The sequence below is a fragment of the Mustela putorius genome, unplaced genomic scaffold, assembly GCF_011764305.1.
Source record: "Mustela putorius furo isolate JIRA1106 unplaced genomic scaffold, ASM1176430v1.1 tig00001130_pilon_pilon_pilon, whole genome shotgun sequence".
Taxonomy (NCBI): domain Eukaryota; kingdom Metazoa; phylum Chordata; class Mammalia; order Carnivora; family Mustelidae; genus Mustela; species Mustela putorius.
The window spans coordinates 946820-952819 of record NW_025421584.1 but is presented as its reverse complement, the minus strand read 5'-3'; positions in this window follow the sequence as shown (position 1 = coordinate 952819).

Genomic DNA, 6000 nt, shown 5'->3' with positions numbered 1-6000 from the left:
CACAGCAAACTCCGTTTCATCAGACCTGGTGTGGGTGCTGCTTCTTCCTCTGGGGGCTGCTTCCTGACGAGGCCACAGCCTCTCTTGCCGGCTACCACTTCTCCGGCTGAAACCAAATCAGAGGCGGGGCGCCTGGGTGGCTCAGTCGGTTAAGCGTCTACCCTTGATTTCAGCTCAGGTCTTGATCTCACAGTCAGGAGTTCAAGCCCGCACAGAGCTTCACGCTTGGCATGGAGCCTACTTAAAATAATAATAATAATAATAATAATAACCAAAATTAACCCTAAGAAGCGTACTGCTCTTAAGTGGGTTAAAGCCCTAAAAATCCATTGCAGAAACAGGAGTGATAACGATGCCTGTTGCTGAACAGACTTAAAAAACATATTTCAAATAGATGCGAAAAACCAGAAGAGAATTATGCTAATCATTTCATTAAGAGTTCGTGTTTCCAAATAGGAAGCCCTTTCGTCAGACTTGGTGAGCTCGGGAAGACGCCTCGTGGGCTGGAGGCACTCAACAGAAATTAGATTAACATATCAAGACGTTGAAAGGAAAATGCATTTTTTAGACATAAGAGAACACAGCTGTGTTTGGGGTCTGTTGACTGTCTCAAGTTATTTTGAAAGTGTTTTGTTTTGGTAACACATTTGGCAAATTCTTTTCCCCTTCCTTTTTATACCCGTGAATATTTAAGGGAGAATCGGATCCATATGCTCCTGATTCAGTTATACTTGACTCATCCCTGTATTGCTTCGTAAAAGCAATCTGAACGCCAAGAATCTTGCAAGTTTCCTAACAAACGCTGAAGCTTTTGTTTTTTTCCAAGAACTAAGAAATCCACTTTTGTTCATCCAAAATTATGGGGTTTATTATTTTGCTTTTAAGGAAACATGTGGACTTTGACTTATCACTACATTTATGTACTTAATCACAATCTGGGATGATGAATGACAACCCGATGACGTATGGGGGGCCTGGGCGGCACCTCTCGATTTGGGCTCAGGTTGTGACCTCAGGGTCATTGGACTCGGTGCTCAGCAAGGAGTCTGCTTGAGATTCTCTCTCTCTCTCTCCTTCTCTGCCCCTCCCCCTGCTTGTGCTCTCTCTCTCAAATAAATAAATAAATCTTTTGAAAAAAATGAAGACGTGTTGACTGTTTAATATTCCTGGTGTCTACCAGTCCAAAAAGATATCGGCCTTGAAATTAGATCATTGTAGGAATTACTAGTGAAACTCTTGAAAGCTCTCTTCTTGGTCCAATGCAATGAAAAATCTTGAGCGTTAAGAACATGTAGGTGTCTGTGCTCTCATAGCAGACAACTCCTGGGATGTCTGGCCCGTCCCCAGTGAATGTCCTCACCTGCCTCCCCCCGCCTCCCAGTTCACAAGGGGAACTTAGGGCATCGTTGGCTAATTGTTGAACAGGTGGGCACTAGATCAGAGGGGTTCCTGCCGGAGTCTCTCCGTGGAGTTTGATTTGGAAGAATGAGAGAGGAAGAGAGAGAGAAGGAAGGGAAAAAGGAGGTGGGCGACAAAGCAGGAAGAATGTGGAAAGAACAGAGAGATTGGTTTAGTCTATCTGTACGGCTGGTATCGCTGTATCATAGAAACTCAAGACCCCAGAGCCAGCATTATACGCCAGAGAGTCTGCACAGCATAAATCAATAAGCCAGCTTGCAAAGACAGAATGAACCAGAAAAAGAGTGTATATATTTAATGATTTTTTTCCTTAAAATTTTGTTATAAGCAATATATATTAAGATGTGAGAGATTCAGTAGGCCTTATTATACTCTGACAGAAGACAGCAATAGAGACACTACTTCTCTCTTAAAGGAGGAGGAAGAAAGTATGGTCCACATGCATCATTTTCAACATAAAGGATGGACTTCGTCCCCGTGGAATTGGGGTACAGCTCCCTCCTGGTGTTGGATGTGTTTGCCAGCCTGGAAGCTCTCCAAACCTCCTATTTATTATTGGGACTTTAAGGAGACTTCCTCATGTAGGCACGATCAATTATTAACTCCATGCCCAGCTCCTCCCCACTCTGTGGACGATGGGCAGGCAGCTGAAGAGTCCAAGTCTCTAATCATGGTTTAGTCTTTCTGGTGACCACTCCCCACCCAGGAGCCCACCCACAATTAAATTAAATTACTTTTAATGGAATTTAAAAGATGCTTCTAGTGCTCTTACCACTTTGGAATTTATAAGAGCTTAAGGAGCCCCACATCAGGGGTGGGGTCAAAGACCAAATCTTAGAACAAGAGATGTTCTTAGTGCTCTTGTCACTTTGGAAATCACAAAGGTTCTAGGAGCTCTGTGCCAGGAACTGAGGACAGAGACCAATATACAATTATTCAATTATCTCACAATATGATATATAAAATGACCTCTTCATACCTACATAGAAATTTGAGTAAATAAGGAAACTATGAATGAAATATCTTGTGTCTGTATCTGAAGAATGAAAGTAGATTCATTAATAGAAATGGAACTCCAGATGGATGAGGGCAGAGCTCAGAAAGCCTTGCTTCAAGCAAGTTCTCACGATGAGAACTTTTCAAACACTCTTGGCTACTCTAAGAATTCACTGGCACATTGCCAAACACATAATCTCTGAATGATCAGGGAGGTTCAAAAGTTGCCCAACAGAGGCAAGTACTCTGATTCTTTTTTAAAGATTTATATACTTATTTGAGAGAGAGAGTATGAGTGGGGGGAGAGTCAGAGGGAAAGGGAGAAGCAGACACCCCACTGAGCAGGGAACCCGATGTGGGGCCCGATCCAAGGATGCTGGGATCATGACCTGAGCCAAAGACAGACGCTTAACTGACTGAGGCACCCAAGCATCCCTAATTTTGTTTAAGAAGAGAAAGAGTCCAGAAATGTAAGTCCAGTGAACTTATGCTCAAATCCTGGAAAAAAATATATAATAATATAATATATAATATTATATTATATATAATAATATAATACAAATCCTGGAAAAATAGATATAACATGTGGTTGAAAAGTCCATTTGCAAAGCTAAGAAAAGGAAATAGTATGATGCAGTCACTGTGGAAAAACATTGTGGGGGTTTCCCCAAAAAATTAAAAATAGAACTACCTTATGATCCAGAAAATCCACTTCTGGGTATCTACCCGAAGGAAATGAAAATTATAACTGGAGAAGATGTATGCACCCCCCGGGTTATTTAGTATTATTGACGATAGCCTGGACATGGAAGCAGCCTAAATGTACACCAGTGGGTGAATGGATAAAGAAAATACACACAGACACACAGACACAGACAGACAGACAGACAGACACACACACACACACACACACACACACTGGACTATCAGCCATAGAAAGAAGGAAATCTTGCCATTTGTGACAACACAGATGGATCTTAAGGGCATTATGGTAAATGAAAGAAGTCAGACAAAGACAAATGCCGTAAGATCTCACTTATGTGTAGAATCTAAAAAAAAATACCAAAACACAAAAACAAGCTAATAGATACAGGAAATAAGTTGGTGGTTGCCAGAAGCAGGAGGTTAGGGCAGGGGGTAGGGGGCGAAATGGGTGACAGGATCAAAAGGTACAAAAGTCCAGTTATAAAATAAGTAGGTCATGGGGATGTACTGTATTGTGTGGTGGCTGTACGTAATATTGTATCATATATTTGAAAGTGCCTAAGAGAATAGATCTTAAAAGTTCTCATCACAAGAAAAAAATGTAACAATGTGAGGTGTTGGATGCTAACTAGACAATGGTGATGGTCATTTCATAATATGTACAAGTATCAGATCACGATGTTGCATACCTGAAACTGATATTATGTTCTGTCGATTACACCCCAATTAAAAAGAAAAAAAAAAAAAGGAAGGTGTGATCACAATGTTGTAGATAGCTCAGAGTGGGAAAGAATTATCATTTCATTTTACGACAGAATCATGTTCCCGAAGAAGAGTGGAGTAAGTCTAAGCATGAAAACGAACAGAGATTGATCCAAAGTGTTGCATGTGATTTCAAAACCAACTGCAAAAAAGAGAGAAAGGGATAGGCTCAGATCCCGGGAGAAGGTTCAGGAATCTGTGGTTGGAAGTGGTATTCGGAACGTGGGAGTCACGAATATTTACTATGGGCTTCAGCACGCAGCATGTGCCTTAGTTACTGGGTCCCACTCAAGGGGCCGTATTTTAAGAACAGTGACAAATTTGTGAACATTCAGAGGAGAGAGAAAAGGCCATGATGGAAATCACCCAATACTTGAAGGTCTCATGTGGAACAGGAATTGAATTTCTCTTGTAGAAGTCCAGAAAGCACGCAGAGGACCACAGCCCAGCCGAGTTATAAAAGCCAACATTCGTTGAGAGTCTGCTAGATGGCCAGACACAATGTTAGCTATATATATATATCATCTCATCAAACGTGCCCCAAACTGATTGAGTATTTTTTATTATTACTCCCATTTTACAGATGAGAAAAATGAAGACTGGAAAGATCAGATAGCTTGCCCAAGGTCACAAGTAGTAAACGGCAGGGTCCTAGCTTGAGTGAAAGACTGAGCCCCAAGCCCACTTGTCCGTGTGGAAGGAACTGTGAGATAATAAACCTGCATTCCCAGGTGGTATCTGGACAGAGGCTGTCCCACAGCGTTGTACTCCGGGAGGCTTAAGGACACGTCTTTGTTTCAGAGGGACATCGATGGACATTCTTCCTCAGCGTATTTTTATAACTCTGAGAATTCTGAATTTGAAAGTCTGAAAGAATGTGTTCCGAGATGCTACTGGTATTTAGCACTGATTACAGGGATTATAGGGCATTTTCACTTTTTATTTAAACTTCTTTGTACTCAGTGATTTTTTTTTAAAGATTTTAAACAATTATTTTATTTTAGCGAGTAGGAAGGGCCAAAGGAGAGGGAGAGAGAATCCTCACTCGGACTCTGTGATGAGCGTGGGGCCGACGCAGGGCTCAATCCCAGGACCCCGAGATCATGGCCTAAGCCAGATCAAGAACCAGACTCGTCACGGACTGAGCCACCCAGGCGTCCCTGTACTTCATTCTTTTTTTTTTTTTTTAAGGGAGTTTCTGTTCTTGTTAAAATTAGCAAGAAACACTTGAGCCGTTTCCTTCTGAGAAAAGGAAAAGGATATATGAATGTGTCCACAAAAACTGAACAAATGGTTTCTATATGTTTTAGTAGGTATTGAATAAGCTTTACATTATTTAAAATTTTTATTTATTTATGTGTGAGAGGGAGAGCATGAGCACGGGAGAGGCAGAGGCAGAGGGAGAAGCAGGCTCCCTGCTGAGCAGAGGGCCTGACGGGGGACTCAGTCCCAGGACCCTGAGATCATAACCTGAAGTCGAAGGCAGATGCTCAACCCACCAAGCCACCCAGGCGCCGTGAGGCTTTATATTATTTCAGAAATTACAAAAACAGTTTCTCAGAATATAATTTTTTTCTGAAAAGTCTTAAAAACATTGTATAGCCTTCCCTTTACACATTTGTTTTTAAAGTCGTTATATGGAAGAAGCAGGACTCGTGGGTGCAATATAGGGAGAGTTTTCTTCTTCTCCACTCTCGGGCCGGTACCACCTCTCCACGCACTTTGTGGGGTCACCTCACAGTCCTTCAGAGCCCCTCCCCATCTCACTGGGCATCTCTCATCAGCCTTTCTCTTAAATTAAAGCAAAAATACATCCTCTAGGTCTTTGATTCTGGGAGAATAGTTCCACTCTCTTTCTGCTGAGATCTCCTGGCCCCTCCAGGTCAAGCTGTCCTGCAGGACTTAAACCCACCCCCCAGCCCCCCCGCCTGGCGGGCGCTCATCGGACCTACAGAAAAACGCTGTCCTCTAATGCGCCACTAGAGGGCGCACAGTCACTGCCCAAACGCGCGTGTTCCCGCAGCCCCGGGCGGCTTCAGCCCCGCCGCTCTTGTCTGCCGACCGTCTTCGCAGCACACGCAGGAGACACCATCTGCAGGGAACATGTATGAGCTTCCC